At 45.3% G+C, this 17389-nt stretch overlaps 1 long non-coding RNA gene across 3 annotated transcripts in view; it reads left to right on the forward strand.

Annotated features, from left to right (window-relative positions):
- Positions 1 to 17389, forward strand: part of LOC141139117 (uncharacterized) — a 150001-nt gene that overhangs the window by 59129 nt on the left and 73483 nt on the right. For 2 of the 3 annotated variants that reach the window (XR_012243718.1, XR_012243719.1), the window contains exon 3: positions 10405 to 10433. This is a non-coding gene — a long non-coding RNA (uncharacterized lncRNA). Of the gene's footprint in view, positions 1 to 9814; positions 9858 to 10404; positions 10434 to 17389 lie in introns of those variants that run through there. The other variant, XR_012243720.1, reaches the window with a different exon arrangement.

Consider the following 17389-nt stretch of genomic DNA (forward strand, 5'->3'; position numbering starts at 1 on the left):
TTTTTAATTGCTCGTTCCAGTCCCAGTAGCATAGATGCTAACTCCGTTTTGGTAGGAAGCCCGCTTACTAAGGCTAAGCCCGCTTACTAAGGGATCGGCGCCGGAGCTCAGGGGAGAAGCGTCCTCACCGCTGCATGCCGAAACCACACCCCATATACATACATTTTTAATTAATATATAAATATCCTTTTTTTGCTGCTTAGCTTAAAAAAAAAAAGTGTGTGTGTAATCTTTACTATGGTTCCACAGTCTACGCTACCACACATGACCAGATGTGTTCAGTTTCCAAGGACATCCCCCAAATTGAGGAGTCTGACCCTTAATAAAGAGTGCCCCTGCATGTGTTCCCAGTTGTATATCATGTTCCTGACTGCATCCTGGACTAGCGACCATAAGAATTGGCGACCATAAGAATCTCTCACCCTCTCCTCCCCACAACTTGATTAGACAGTGCGGCACATGAGAGGATTGAAGACTGCAATATGGTTGGCTGCATCAGTGGTTAGGGACTTTATCCTCACTCTCTATACCCACATGAACCAGGGCAGGGGAGAGGGCAGCAACAGAGCCTCGGAATGGACTCCTAATCCACTACCATTTTGGAAGACCCAAGCCCAAGGACAGACTCGGTACAGGTGGCAATGATGATGGACAACTGAGACTTGGGGGAGAATGATGATGGAGTTTATGTGCACTGTCTGTTTTCCACTATTAACTGTCTTACTCTATACTGCCTGTCCCCATCATCAACTACTCCCTCTATACTGCCTGTCCGCACCATAAACTGCCCCTTTCTACTGCCTTCCTCAACCATCATTTACCTCCTCGGCACTGCCTGCCTCCACCATCAACTAACCCCCCTTTGTTATAGTTTTATCCACCATCATCTTCTCCCTCTGTACTGCCTGTTCCCATTACCAACTGCAATTTCTGTACTGCCTGTTTCTATCATCAACTGCCCCCTCTGTATTGCCTGTTTCCACCATCAAATGCCCCCTTTGTACTGTCTTTCTCTACTATCAATTGCCCCATTTTTACTGCCTGCCCCAGGTATCAACTCCTATACTACCTGTCCCCATGAGTAACTGCCTCCATCTGTACTACCTGCCTCCACCATCAACTGCCCCCCTCTGTACTGCCTATCCCCACCATCAATTTCCTCCCTCTGTATTCACTGGTATCACCATCAAATGCCTACTGCTTTGCTGCCCATCCCCACCTTCATCTCCCCCCCTGTGCTGCCTGTGTCCAGCTTCAATTACCTCCCCTGTACTGCCTATGCCCAGCTTCAACTTCCCCCCCCCTGTACTGCCTGTGCCCAGCTTCAACTTCCCCCCATACTGCCTGTGCCCAGCTTCAACTCCCCCCCTGTACTGCCTGTGCCCAGCTTCAACTTCCCTCCTCTGTACTGCCTGTGCCCAGCTTCAACTCCCCCCTCCCTGTACTGCCTCTGTCAAGCTTCGACTTCCACCCCTGTACTGCCTGTGCCCAGCTTCATACCCCCCCTGTACTGCCTGTGCCCAGATTCAACTCCCCCCCCGTACTGCCTGTGCCCAGCTTCAACTCCCCCACATATTGCCTATGCCCAGCTTCAACTTCTCCCCGTACTGCCTGTGCCCAGCTTCAACTCCCCCCCTGTACTGCCTGTACCCAGCTTCAACTTCTCCCCCTGTACTGCCTGTGCCTAGCTTCAACTCCACCCCTGTACTGCCTGTGCCCAGCATCAACTTCCCCCCTGTACTGTCTGTGCCCAGCTTCAACTCCCCCCCATTTTGCCTGTGCCCAGCTTCAAATCCCCCCCTGTACTGCCTGTGCCCAGCTTCAACTCCCCCCCTGTACTGCCTGTGCCCAGCTTCAACTCCCCCCCTGTACTGCCTGTGCCCAGCTTCAACTTCCCTCCTGTACTGCCTGTGCCCAGCTTCAACTTCTCCCCGTACTGCCTGTGCCCAGCTTCAACTTCCCCCCGTACTGCCTGTGCCCAGCTTTACCTTCCCCCTTGTACTGCCTGTGCCCAGCTTTAACTTCCTCCCTGTGCTGCCTGTGCCCAGCTTCAACATCCCCCCGTACTGCCTGTGCCCAGCTTTACCTTCCCCCTGTACCCAGCTTCAACTCCCCCCCTGTACTGCCTGTGCCCAGCTTTAACTTCCTCCCTGTGCTGCCTGTGCCCAGCTTCAACATCCCCCCGTACTGCCTGTGCCCAGCTTTACCTTCCCCCCTGTACCCAGCTTCAACTCCCCCCTGTACTGCCTGTGCCCAGCTTTACCTTTCCCCTTGTACTGCCTGTGCCCAGCTTTAACTTCCTCCCTGTGCTGCCTGTGCCCAGCTTCAACATCCCCCCGTACTGCCTGTGCCCAGCTTTACCTTCCCCCTGTACCCAGCTTCAACTCCCCCCTGTACTGCCTGTGCCCGGCTTTAACTTCCTCCCTGTGCTGCCTGTGCCCAGCTTCAACATCCCCCCGTACTGCCTGTGCCCAGCTTTACCTTCCCCCCTGTACTGCCTGTGCCCAGCTTTAACTTCCTCCCTGTGCTGCCTGTGCCCAGCTTCAACATCCCCCCGTACTGCCTGTGCCCAGCTTTACCTTCCCCCTGTACCCAGCTTCAACTCCCCCCCTGTACTGCCTGTGCCCAGCTTTAACTTCCTCCCTGTGCTGCCTGTGCCCAGCTTCAACATCCCCCCGTACTGCCTGTGCCCAGCTTTACCTTCCCCCCTGTACCCAGCTTCAACTCCCCCCTGTACTGCCTGTGCCCAGCTTTACCTTCCCCCCCGTACTGCCTGTGCCCAGCTTTAACTTCCCCCTGTGCTGCCTATGCCCAGCTTCAACTTCCCCCCCGTACTGCCTGTGCCCAGCTTTACCTTCCCCCCCTGTACTGCCTGTGCCCAGCTTAACCCCCTCCGTACTGCCTGTGCCCAACTTCAACTCCCCCCCTCTACTGCCTGTGCCCAGCTTCAACTTCCCCCCCTGTACTGCCTGTGCCCAGCTTCAACTTCCCCCCCTGTACTGCCTGTGCCCAGCTTCCACTTCTCCCCCTGTACTGCCTGTGCCCAGCTTCAACTCCACCCCTGTACTGCCTGTGCCTAGCATCAACTTCCCCCTGTACTGTCTGTGCCTAGCTTCAACTCCCCCCCATTTTGCCTGTGCCCAGCTCCAACTCCCCCCCCTGTACTGCCTGTGCCCAGCTTCAACTCCCCCCTGTACTGCCTGTGCCCAGCTTCAACTATCCCCCCTGTACTGCCTGTGCCCAGCTTCAACTTCCCCCCGTACTGCCTGCCCCCAGCTTCAACTCCCCCCCCCCGTACTGCATGTGCCCAGCTTTACCTTCCCTCTTGTACTGCCTGTGCCCAGCTTTAACTTCCTCCCTGTGCTGCCTGTGCCCAGCTTCAACATCCCCCCGTACTGCCTGTGCCCAGCTTTACCTTCCCCCCTGTACCCAGCTTCAACTCCCCCCTGTACTGCCTGTGCCCAGCTTTACCTTCCCCCCCGTACTGCCTGTGCCCAGCTTTAACTTCCCCCTGTGCTGCCTATGCCCAGCTTCAACTTCCCCCCCGTACTGCCTGTGCCCAGCTTTACCTTCCCCCCCTGTACTGCCTGTGCCCAGCTTAACCCCCTCCGTACTGCCTGTGCCCAACTTCAACTCCCCCCCTCTACTGCCTGTGCCCAGCTTCAACTTCCCCCCCTGTACTGCCTGTGCCCAGCTTCAACTTCCCCCCCTGTACTGCCTGTGCCCAGCTTCCACTTCTCCCCCTGTACTGCCTGTGCCCAGCTTCAACTCCACCCCTGTACTGCCTGTGCCTAGCATCAACTTCCCCCTGTACTGTCTGTGCCTAGCTTCAACTCCCCCCCATTTTGCCTGTGCCCAGCTCCAACTCCCCCCCCTGTACTGCCTGTGCCCAGCTTCAACTCCCCCCTGTACTGCCTGTGCCCAGCTTCAACTATCCCCCCTGTACTGCCTGTGCCCAGCTTCAACTTCCCCCCGTACTGCCTGCCCCCAGCTTCAACTCCCCCCCCGTACTGCATGTGCCCAGCTTTACCTTCCCTCTTGTACTGCCTGTGCCCAGCTTTAACTTCCTCCCTGTGCTGCCTGTGCCCAGCTTCAACATCCCCCCGTACTGCCTGTGCCCAGCTTTACCTTCCCCCCTGTACCCAGCTTCAACTCCCCCTCTGTACTGCCTGTGCCCAGCTTTAACTTCCTCCCTGTGCTGCCTGTGCCCAGCTTCAATATCCCCCGTATTGCCTGTGCCCAGCTTTACCTTCCCCCCTGTACCCAGCTTCAACTCCCCCCCTGTACTGCCTGTGCCCAGCTTTACCTTCCCCCCCGTACTGCCTGTGCCCAGCTTTAACTTCCTCCCTGTGCTGCCTGTGCCCAGCTTCAATATCCCCCGTATTGCCTGTGCCCAACTTTACCTTCCCCCCTGTACCCAGCTTCAACTCCCCCCCTGTACTGCCTGTGCCCAGCTTTACCTTCCCCCCCGTACTGCCTGTGCCCAGCTTTAACTTCCCCCCTGTGCTGCCTGTGCCCAGCTTCAACTTCCCCCCTGTACTGCCTGTGCTCAGCTTCAATTTCCCTCCTCTGTACTGTCTATCGCCACTATCAACTGCTCTCCATAGACTCCCTGTTCACACTGTCAACTACTCCCTCTTTTCTGCCTATCCCAACCATGAACTGCCTCTCTTTACTGCCTTTCCCCACCATCAATTGCCTGCTTTGTATTGCCTGTTCCCACCATCAACTGACCCCCTCTGTACTGCCTAACCTTACCATCAACTGCCTCCCTCTATACTGCTTTTTTTTCCCTTACTAAGACACTACTGATACGAGTCATTTTTTTCCTCCCACTGTCACCAAAGCGTGGAAATTTTTCACACACCAATGTTAGGGTAATTCTTCCTCCCACACTGTTATTATCATAGCTCCCAACTGTCCCTGATTTGGAGGGACTGTCCCTGATTTGGAACAAAGTCCCTCTGTCCCTCATTCCTCCTCATTTGTCCCTCATTTTGATCTGATCTATATAGTTGTATATAAAATGCACCTTTCAAAAAGTGTTTCTCCGTGCTAAACCTTTCATCCAATTTCTAAATTGCTGCATTTGTAAATTTTAAAAGCCAATATAAAGGAATAGTAGTGGTAAAAAAAAAGCCCTTGTGTATTTAATTAACCTTTTTTTGGTTAATTCTCCTTTAAGGGGGTGTGGCAGGGGGCGTGTCCTATGCTACATACGTTTTCTAGTAGGTGTCCCTCATTCCCATCTCAAAATGTTGGGAAGTATGTTATGTATACAGCAAATAGGCAGATGTTTTATTTAACCATCTCCCTTTAAATCCATGCCTCAGGTCTTTTATAATTCTGATCATGCTCACATTTTGTCACACTGTTTTCACTTTTTATCTGTAAAGCAAGGCAGATTACCCTCATGAGTATTGTTAAGAATTACATATTGTTTATAATGTTTGAATATTTTCAATATTGATTTTGTAGGTATGCCTACAGATGGGATTGTAATTTTGGGGTGTGAGAAAAAAACATGTGTGGTCAGTAGGGTGCCCTGGGGCTTATTTTCAAAACCTGGTTACTTTAATCTACACAGTTAGAAAATCTCCTTAGCTATAAATTGTTAGAAATCAGCATGGAAAAGCGGGTGGACCTGAGTAATAACATTTAGCTTCTTTTTTTACTTTTCATTTACCTTTCGTTCAGCTGCCAGAAGCAAAGAAAACACTTCGGGAGGACTTTGGAATTTGGATGACCATGTACCTCACTCAGCTTCCTACAATATTGGCCCAGTGTTATGAAATGGTGGCAGGTCGGGATGAGCCAAACTGTGCTGGGTTTGGTTTAAGCAGGGCTCAGTGTCAGAAACCATGAAATCAGACCAAGACAGAAGTACAGTTAAATCACACTTGTTTAATAATAAAAGTAAATAGAACAAACGTAGCCAGAGTTCAGGAACCTGAATGGATAGTCAGATAAGCCAAACGTCAGGGAGCCGGAGATGAGTGTAGTAAAACAGCAAGCAGGATCTGGAGCCAGACGAGATTTCAGCCAAGCAAGACTTTTAACAGGAATGCAGGAGAGCGTCTCTGTGATGTTGACTAAGACGAAGGCAGAGCTCCTCTGGACTGGACGGCTTAAGTAGGCAGGACTGATGAGCAGGATATCATCAACAGCTGAGTACCCGTGGAGAGATAGGAGCTGGTAATTAGCCAACAGCTGAGTGGCCAGCTCAGAGAAGGAAGGGCTGAGCCCAGCCCTGACACTCAGCAAACTTCAAAGTAGTTCAGATGCTGACCCGAACCCCATGGAAGCATTAAAAATGCCCAACTCCTTTGAATAACATTCTTGGGGGGGGGGGTCATTGTGGGTGCCCTAATCCTTCTTTTGAGGGGGCACATCTCTGTGACCTACAGCAGCCCTGATATTTATGAAGGAAAAAAATTGTTAAAATTGATGGCAAATTACATTTCATTCCTATTTTTATAAACAGCACAGAAACCCCCTCAAAGGGTCTGCTATAGATTTTGGGGGACCTTTAGAGCAGTATGTGCACTGCTTTCTTTCTTTGCAAATGTCAAAAAAAAAACATGATAAATGTATGAGGTTTCCCAGGAAATCCAAGGATTACATACATAATATGAATGAACTTTCAAAGCCAATTTGTTTTTCTTTACATTATGCTGTTGATCTTATAGCTGTCTGATTGATGGACTTCCATATGTTCAACATATACCAGACGGGTGGTCACCCACTACAATGTGAAGGATATGTGATAAATATATCTGAAACATTAATGTTGGTTTGACAGGCCTATAGAATTTTAGAGTTATTTTGTGGCATCAAAGGGCCAGTCAATAGAAGCAGGCTAGCTGGAACATGTTTTAATGTGTCTTGTGATATATGTGATTTTTATATTTTTGCAATAAAGGTCGATTTTGTATGTGACCATTGCTAATATTTATCAATATCTCTCTCTGTTTTATTCCCCCCTTGTGGGGACAATATGATTTCAGGATTTAGATGAAAATATTTGAGTTTGATTAGTTTTGGTGTTTAACCGCTTGCTGACCAGCCGTCGCAGTTTTCCTGCGGCAGAATGGCACGGCTGAAATGACGTTACCTTAAGTTGCTTCGACTTTTGCCCACTAGGGGCGCGTGCACACCGCCAGAGGTGCGCGCCTGCAGCGTGTGCCCAGAGCCGATGAGAGGGCTCGGCGGGTGCAATGACCGCCAGGCTCCCGCGATCACACATGACAGAGCGAGAACTGGGATCTGTGTGTGTAAACACACAGATCCCGGTTCTTTCAGGGGAGAGGAGACAGATCGTGTCCCAAGCCGTTGTTTACAAAATAAAAAAAGCTTGCAGGGAAAAGCAATTTAAATGTCTTTTTTTTTTCTTTATATATGTCAGTTTTGCTGCAGCAGGTTCTATACATTGTACAGATGCACCACTTTACAGGCAGGCTAAGGGGACCCCCCCCCCCCCTTGCAGGGAAAGCTTGCAGGGAAAAGCAATTTAAATGTCTTTTTTTTTACTTTATATATGTCAGTTTTGCTGCAGCAGGTTCTATACATTGTACAGATGCACCACTTTACAGGCATATTTAAAGGAATTTTAATTAAAATTAAAAAAATTGCTTAGATACATGTCCCTCAGAGCAGTACCTGGTCCCCCATACCCTTTTTATGGCCAATAACTTGCATATAAGCCTTCAAAATGGGAACTTTTGATTTTTCAAGTTCGAGTCCCATAGACTTCAATAGGGTTTGCGGTTCGGGTTCCAACTTTTACGATGTTAGAGAGTTCTGGAGCAAAAAGAACAAGGGGGTGTTCGGCCCAACTCTAGTGATCACTGTAATTGGTTGGTCCTGCCGGTTGCTGACTGCTAGTGGGGATTGAGAACTGTTCTTGACTGCTTGGTCTCTATGCTGGGAGCGCACAATGAGCAAACTCTCAGCACAGAAACAATGGCCGCCTAACGACGCATATGTGTGGTGTGTGGGCAATAAAGCACACCCTGTTGCCACATTTTAAAAAATTAAGAACCCCAAAAAAGTCCCATGATATATATTCATCATCCATCACGTCATCCAGCAATGTAGATCCACATCAGTCAAGGTGAATGATGCCAGCTGACTGGATAATTAATCAAATACCAATACCTCTTTTTTTATGTGGCCAGGGAATTCATGATGGACTAGCAAAAGTAAGGTAACTATGTGCAGCTGCTTTTTCTCAATCTAGTTTTGCTTTTTTTTATAACTGGTGGCAGGTGGGGGGGGATGTCCCCTCTCGCTGCTTGTAAAAGCAATCCAGTGGCTAGTTAGCTGCTAGGATTGCTTTTACAAGAGAGCTGACTGCCACGATAATGGGGTGATCCATCATTATCATCCTGGTATAAACGCCGGAGTCCAGCGAAGTATTGGGACGTCACTGGTAAAAGCGATTCAAATTTTTTTTAAACAGTGTAAAAAAAATGCTCCGCAAATAGCATGCAACATAAAAAAAATTGCAAAACCCACCAATTTATTCTCCAGGGCCTCTGCTTTAAAAAATATATAATGATTGAGGGTTTTAAGTAATTTTCAAGCAAAAAATACCGACTCTTACATGTAAACAAAATTTGCCAGAAAAGGCCTGGTCTGGAAGTGGCTATTCATCTATGGAGTTTCCTTAGCAAGTGAGGAAGCCATCTAGATGAGTTGTGAAATATCTTCAAAATTACAGAACAAATCCAAATGATTGTGGCTAACTACTAATAAATAAACCGTGACTTGGATAAATGAGAACCTTTAATTCGGATTGCCCAGGACAGTCCTGCAATATGCAGTTTTGTCCCGGGTCCCGCAATATGCAGGGCTGTCCTGGGTCCCGCAATATGCAGGTCTGTCCCGGGTCCCGCAATATGCAGGTCGGTCCAGGGTCTCGGGCACCTTCATTCCGGGACAATACAGTGTACCGGAATGAAACTGACACAGCCACCCTGCACAGTGAATTCTGTGCCCTGAGTGGGCAAAGCTTTGCCCACTCAGGGTGCAGTAAAAGCTGGTTATTAAGGAGCGGGGCTGGAAAGGCGGCCATGATGTGGCCATGATGTGCCATGATGTGACAGCTGAATAATAATAAAAAAAAAACTTTGGGTCTGGTATGCATTTTAAGGGGAACCTTAAAAAAAAGATAAACGGTGTGGGGTCGCCCCCAAAATCTATACCAGACCCTTATCTGAGCATGCAGCCTGGCAGGTCAGGAAAGGGGGGGGTGAGCAGCTATTTTTTTTTTTCAATAGCTGGGTGTCGGCAATTACAACCATGAGTCAATTTAAATGTGACTTGACTCTATGCATGCTACAGATGCGCCACTTTACAGGCAGACTAAAGAGACCCTTGTGATGTACAAAGTATCCCGCTGTCACTAAGTGACTTAGTTAAATCACATTGTATACCACCTGTCTAAACTGGAGGCCACTGTTTGCTTACGTTTTTCCAAAAATTGGCAAATAAAAGGTATCAGCAATCATCTTTTTTTAGGAAAGAGGAGGGTAACCTATCTAATTATATACTGTATGTATCATCTCCTTGTGTCCCCCATCAATAACAGTTTGTTCATAAAATATATCTTAATCTTAAGTTTGCACCAATGTATAAGTAATACAGGGGTTATGTTATCAGGTATTGGGTTTCCTGTGCTGGAAGATAGTGTTTATAAAGAAATTGATTGCAAAAAAAAAACTGAAAAAATGGTGGTCTTATCAAAACCTACAAACGTATAAGATTGTTCCTCTAATTTTACTATAAATAGTAGACATCCACTAGCAATCACAATTAAGGAAAATTCTTTATAGCAGGAAGTTATTCTTTATACGGTGTGTTATCATTATTATATTACATTGACTACATTTTTTACATGTCGTTATTGATGTATACTATTATTATTATTAATAATATTATTATTATTATTATTATTGCTAATATTATTTTATTTTCCTTTACATCTAATGGATCACATCACACGGTTTATAAATCCAGAATATTATAATTTCTAAATCATATGGTTTAATGCAGATTGGACAATTTTATGTTTATTTTTTAAATAACATTCAATTTTATGTCCAAACCAAAGTTTTGTAAATTTTAAATAATCAATCTACAATTTACAGGTTTGACAATTTGTCTGGTTATCAAAGTAACATTTAAAAAAAAAATTGCATTGTGTTCTACAGATAGTAGTGACGAAATTCACTGTTATCTGTGGCAAAAAAATACATTCTGCAAAATGAAAAAACTATTTTATTTGACAAGGTAGCAAGAGGAGTTGAAGTGTATCTAAACCCAAAATATAACAAAATAACTATTCAAGCATTTTTTCCCTTTGCATATTGTGAATTAATATAAAATCTTTTTACACTATAGGGACAGAAGACACCGGAGCTGATTGAAGGGTAAGACATAATTCCAGATAAGATAAATGTGTCTCTGGTACACCTGAAGTAAGGACCTGGATCACCTGCTGGTGGCACTGTGGTTCCCAGAGCGGAAGGTTGTAGTTCTGGTGTCCACCAGCGGGTGTCTCCCAGCAGCCAGCATTAGATGGAGACCGATTACTGGGATCTGGGGCTGCTCGTGGCTACTCTGGAAGTCACAGTGCCACCAGCAGGTGATCCAGGTCCTGACACCATTGTAGGGAAGGTTGCGTTTCTCGGCTTCAAAATGCATCATGAATGATTTTTTTCTAAGCACCCTGAAACTGTATTGGTGTAAACAATCCATACACATAGCAATGGGTTCTCTCAAGAACCTTTTTATTTATAAAACTCTCCCTTCATTCATGGAACCTATTGCCGTTTCACTGTTATCTGTGGCAACAAATACATTCTGCAAAATGAAAAACAGATTTTATTAGAGGCAGCAGGAGGAGTTAAAGTGTATCTAAACCCAAAAACAAAGTGTATTGAAGTTTATCAATTCTTAATGTGGTGGCTGCGTTAGTTTTCTCTTTTTAGCCGCTTTTCCTTTATTTTCATGTGATGATCCAGCCAAATAACACACTTCCTGTTTTAGGGTGGCTACACTAACTCCTCCACTCCGTCTATAGAGGAGCAATATAGCCACCATTGGACAACAGTGTTCTAGTAGAGTTAGATAAACTAGCAGATTTAGATGGACTTTACATACATGAATAACAAATTAAAGCTGAACTCCAGATAACACTTTTTAACCACTTGCAGACCGCTCCCATAGCAGTTTTACTGCTACAGGGCAGATGTTCGCAGGATCACCTGTATATATGTGATCCTGCACTTCCAGGTAGCAGGTGCCAACATGGGCTGCCGGCGTGTCGCTCCCGTTGTGATTACACACATCAGGAGCCGATCGGCGGCTATCGCAGACTTGATGTCTGCCGGCACCCGCTGATCATCCTGCAGAGAGACAGAACAGCGATCTGCCCATGTACAGTAAACAAGGCAGATTGCCGTTCTGACAGAAGGGAAGGCATGGATCCTGTGTTCCTGCAAATCATCCATCCAAGGATCCATGCCTTCCTCTAGTAAAAGCACCTTCCCACTGTAGTAAAGCACAGACTAGGCACACATTTAACCCTTTGATCGCCCCTGATGTTAACCCCTTCCCAGCCAGTGTCATTAACCGTTTCATCCCCGGAAGATTTTACCCCCTTCCTGACCAGAGCGTTTTTTGCGATTCGGCACTGCGTTGCTTTAACTGACAATTGCGCGGTCGTGCGACGTGGCTCTCAAACAAAATTGACATCCTTTTTTTTTCCCACAAATAGAGCTTTATTTTGGTGGTATTTGATTGCCTCTGCAATTTTTATTTTTTGCGCTATAAACAATATAAGAGCGACAATTTTGAAAAAACGCATTATTTTTTACATTTTGCTATAATAAATATCCCCCCAAAATATATAAAAAAACATTTTATATCTATATATAACAGTTTAGGCCGATCGTATTCTTCTACATATTTTTGGTAAAAAAAAATCGCAATAAGCGTTGATTGATTGGTTTGCACAAAAGTTATAGCGTTTACTAAATAGGGAATAGTTTTATAGCATTTTTATTAAAATTTTTTTTTTTACTAGTAATGGCAGCGATCAGCGTTTTTTATTGTGACTGCGACGTTATGGTGGACATGTCGGACATTTTTGACACATTTTTGGGACCATTGTCATTTATACAGCGATCAGTGTGATTAAAAATGCACTGATTACTGTGTAAATGACACTGGCAGTGAAGGGGTTAACCACTAGGGGGCGGGGAGGGGTTAAGTGTGTCCTAGGGGAGTGATTTCTAACTGTCAGGGGGATGGGCTGGTGTGTGACGTCACTGATCTCTGCTCCCAATGACAGGGAGCAGAGATCGAGTGACACTTGTCACTAGGCAGAACGGGGAGATGCTGTTTACATCAGCATCTCCCCGTTTGTCCTCTCCGTGAGGCGATTGTGGGTATCCCCACGGCGATCGACTCACGGAGCTCCCGGCCGGCGCGTGTCGGAATTCAAATGGACGTACAGGTATACCCATTTGCCCAGCCGTGCCATTCTGCCAATGTACATCGGCGTGCGCCGGTCGGGAACCGGTTAATACAGTGACAGCGCATATTTTTTAGCACTTATTACTGTATTAGTGTCACTGGTCCCCAAAAAGTCTCAGCTAGTGTCAGAATGTCAGCCGCAATATCGCAGTCCCGCTATAAGTCGCAGATTACTAGTTACTAGTTACCATTACTAGTATAAAACTAAAAATAAATAAAAAATATCCCTTGGTTTGTAGACGTTAGAACTTTTGAACAAACCAATCAATAAACACTTTTTACCAAAAATATGTAGCAGAATATATATGGGCCTAAATTTATGAAGAAATTCGATTTTTTTTTTCAATTTTTTTTATTGAATGTTTGAAAAAATGTTTTTTTCAAAATTGTTGTTCTTCTTTCGTTTACAGCACAAAAAAAAATAAAAAATGCAAGAGGTGATCAAATACCACCAAAAGAAAGCTCTATTGTATGACCGCGCAATTGTCAGTAAAATAATGCAAAAAACGCCCTGATCAGGAGGCGGGGGGGGGGGGGTAAATCTTCCGGAGGTCAAGTGGTTAAACAAGTACAGGTAGAAGCTGACCATTGTAAGCACCCCTGTCAGTGTTACAAGGTTTGTCTCTTCCCTCTAGCTGCCATCTTTGCTGGACGGCTTAGTCTGTTAATCACTTGCTTACTGGGCACTTAAACCCCCCTCCTATCCAGACACATTTTGAATGACAATTGCGCGGTCATACAACACTGTACCCAAATTACATTTTTATCATTTTTTTTTCCCCACAAATAGAGCTTTTTTTTGGTGGTGTTTGATCACCTCTGCGGTTTTTATTTTTTGTTTTTTTTTTATATTTTGTTATAAAACATTTAAAACAGGTAATTTTTCTCCTTTATTGATGTACGCTGATGAGTCGGCACTGATGGATGGCAGTGATGTGCACTGATGGATGGCAGTGATGGGCAGTGATCTGTTACACTAATAAGCAGCACTGCTAGGTGGCACTGATTGGCATCACTGGTGGGCATTGATACGTGGCACTTGTGGGCATTGATAGGTAGCACTGTGGGCACTGTTAGCTGGCAATGGCAGGTGGCACAGATGAGGCAGATGTTCCTCTTCCTCTTCGGGACCGATGTCCCTTGCAGCTGAGCCAGTGATCGGCTTTTTTTTCTCCTCACGCTGTCAGCATGAGAAGAAAAAAAAAAGATTACAGATCGTTTGTTTACATCATGTGATCAGCTGTCATTGGCTGACAGCTGATCACATGGTAAGGGGCCGGGACCGGCCCCTTACTCGGATCGGTGATCACTCAAGTCTCAGTGCGTGCATATGATGGCCTCCCGGAAATTCAGGTCCGCGCTGTGGCCGTCATTCGGCTATAGCTCGGATGTCAAGTGGTTAAAGAAAAAAAAATACACAGGTTATTGGCAGGATCAACAGGTGATAAAAGTATGTTAAAAGGGGGACTCAGAAAGACAAAAAATTGTTACTGCTATTGACAGACTGTATTATATATGTCCTTTTAAAATTTGTCTATATAATCTTGATCTCGTCAAATTTTAACCACTTCCCATACGTCGGTACTAAATACCAGGGTTATGGCAGGATCTAGCCCCCCTTCCGCCGCTCCGGCAGGTCCGGTAAGCGGCAGAGACGATCGCATCCTCTCCTGTGGATACCTGGCTGCCAACTGAGGGGAAGATGGCCCCCCGCTCGGCTCCATAGCATGGGAGGGCAGAAGCTACGTGAAATGTCACTTCCGCCCATAGCTCTTAAAGGATCATTTTTTTTAAATGTTTCAAGTGACATTTTTTTTTATTGCATTTTAGTGTAAATATGAAATCTGAGGTCTTTTTGACCCCAGATCTCATATTTAAAGGGGTTGTAAAGGTTGGTGTTTTTTTACCTTAATGCATCCTATGCATTAAGGTGAAAAACACCTGGCAGTGACCGACCCCCCCAGCCCCCCCACCCCCCATTTTACGTGCCGTCTCTCAGCTAGGGGGTTCTCGGCTGTTGATTGGATAGATTGATAGCAGTGCAGCCATTGGCTCCCACTGCTGTCAATCAAATACAATGATGCGGTCGCCGGGGGGCAGTGGACTCCGAATGCTGGACTCAGGAGTGCGCCCGCAAGGTGACCCCCCCGGGAGAGCACTTCTCCCAGGGGGTTATCTGATGTGGGGAGGAGCCGAGAGAGCCGCCAAGGGACCCCAAAACGAGCTGCACAGTGGAGGTAAGTATGACACGTTTGTCATTTTTTTTTTTTGCAGAGCGGAAACAACGTAAAAACATTACTTTTTTCTATTTAAATCATTTTTTAAACATCGCCTATGGAGATTTTTAGGGGTAAAAGTTTGTCGTCATTCCACGAGCGGGTGCAATTTTGAAGCGTGAGATGTTGGGTATCACTTTACTTGCCGTAACATTATCTTTCACAATCTAAAAAAAAGGGCTAACTTTACTGTTGTCTTATTTTTTTTATTCAAAAAAGTGTATTTTAAAAAAAAAAAGTGCGCTTGTAAGACCGCTGCGCAAATATGGTGTGACAAAAAGTATTGCAACGACCGCCATTTTATTCTCTAGGGTGTTATAAATATATATATATATATATATATATATATATATATATATATATATATATATATATATATATATATTGTTTAGGGGTTCTAAGTAATTTTCTAGCAAAAAAAAAATGATTTTAACTTGTAAACAACAAGTGTCAAAAAGAGGCTCTGGGCTGAAGTGGTTAAAGGGGTTGTAAAGGCAGAAGTTTTTTTTATCTTAATGCATAGAATAAAAAAACTTTGTGTGTGTAGCGGCCCAGAACCCCCCCCTAATTACTTACCTAATTACTCACTCCAGCGTGTCTCACTCCAGTGTCATGAAACACTGTACACATGACATTTTTTTCGTTAATTTTCACACAAATAGAGCTTTCTTTCGTTGGTATTTAATCACCACTGGGTTTTTTTTTTGCTAAATAAACAAAAAAAAGTGTATTTCTATTAAAAATTTTTGCAAGTAAATACCGTATTTATCGGCGTATAACACGCACTTTATTCCCCTTAAAATCAGGGGAAAATCGTGTGTGCGTGTTATACGCCGATCCCCCACTGATCCCCCACCGATCCCCCGCTGATTGTGAGCGGAGGAGCGAGCGCCGCCGAAATACACATAGCCAAGTGTACTCAGCTAGGCTCGGCTCCTCTCACAGTCACACCCAGTCCCGCCCTATGATGGACAAAACACAGGTCCAATGGCGGGACTGGGCGTGACTGTGAGCGGAGCTGAGAGGAGCCGAGTACACTTGGCTATGTGTATTTGGGCGGCGCTTGGCTCCTCTCGGCTCCGCTCACAGTCACGTCAAGTCCCGTCATTGGACCTGTGTTGTGTCCATCATAGGGCGGGACTGGACGGGACTGCGAGAGGAGCCGAGCACCGCCGATATACACAGGACATCCGGCTCTTTAAACTGGCGCCGCCGATGAAATGCAATGACACTGACATGGCTGCAAATGACACTGGACAAGGCTGCAGATGGACACTGATAAGGTTGTATTGATGGGCATTTAAATGTAAGTTTTTTCCTTAAACTTCCCCCCTAAAAGTTATTTTCCTTAAAATTCCCTCCTAAACTTGGGGTACGTGTTATAAGCCGGCGCGTGTTATACAGGCATACCCCACTTTTAAGTACACAATGGGGTTTATTTACTAAAGCTGGAAAGTGCAAAATCAGGCTCATGCTGCATAGAAACCAATGAGCTTCCAGGTTTTATTACCAAAGCTTAATTGAACAAGCTGGGGTTAGAAGCTCATTGGTTTCTATGCAGAAGTGAGCCTGATTTTGCACTTTCCAGCTTTAGTAAATAAGCCTCATTGTGTACTTAAAAGTGGGGTATGCCTGTACACCGATAAATACGGTAATCTTTTTTTCATAAATGTGGGCCAAACTGTAATCTGCTACATTTCTTTGGTGAAAATGTCCCAAATCACTGTATATTATTTAGTCTGTGTGAAAGTTATAGAGTCCACAAACCATGGTATATATCTGAAAATTGATCATTCCTGATGTACTGACGGCCTCATTTCTTGAGGCTTAAAAATGCAGGACATTAGAAATATCCCCAAAAAATGACCCCTTTTTGGAAAGTAGACAGTCCAAGGTATTTAGTAAGAGGCATGGCAATTTTTTTGACGTTATCATTTTTTGGAAAAATTTTACAGCGTCATCATACAGGTTGTGGTAGTGATCAGGGACACTGACTGTTCACAGTATGTAACAAAATAAAAAAATACTATAGATAGATAGATAGATAGATAGATAGATAGATAGATAGATAGATAGATAGATAGATAGATAGATAGATATCTCACAAAAGTGAGTACACCCCTCACATTTTTGTAAATATTTTATTATATCTTTTCATGTGGCAACACTGAAGAAATGACACTTTGCTACAATGTAAAGTAGTGAGTGTACATTTTGTATAACAGTGTACATTTGCTGTCCCCTTAAAATAATTCAACACACAGCCATTAATGTCTAAACCGCTGGAAACAAAAGTTAGTACACCCCTAAGTGAAAATTGTGCCCAATTAGCCATTTTCCCTCCCTGGTGTCATGTGACTCGTTAGTGTTACAAGGTCTCAGGTGTGAATGGGGAGCAGGTCTGTTAAATTTGATGTTATCGCTCTCACTCTCTCATACTGCTCACTGGAAGTTCAACATGGCACCTCATGGCAAAGAACTCCATGGGGATCTGAAAAAAAAGAATTGTTGCTCTACATTGTTGCTCTACACTATATATACATTACATTTCCAGAAGTATTGAGATACCT

Source organism: Aquarana catesbeiana, linkage group LG04 (genome assembly GCF_042186555.1).
Source record: "Aquarana catesbeiana isolate 2022-GZ linkage group LG04, ASM4218655v1, whole genome shotgun sequence".
Taxonomy (NCBI): domain Eukaryota; kingdom Metazoa; phylum Chordata; class Amphibia; order Anura; family Ranidae; genus Aquarana; species Aquarana catesbeiana.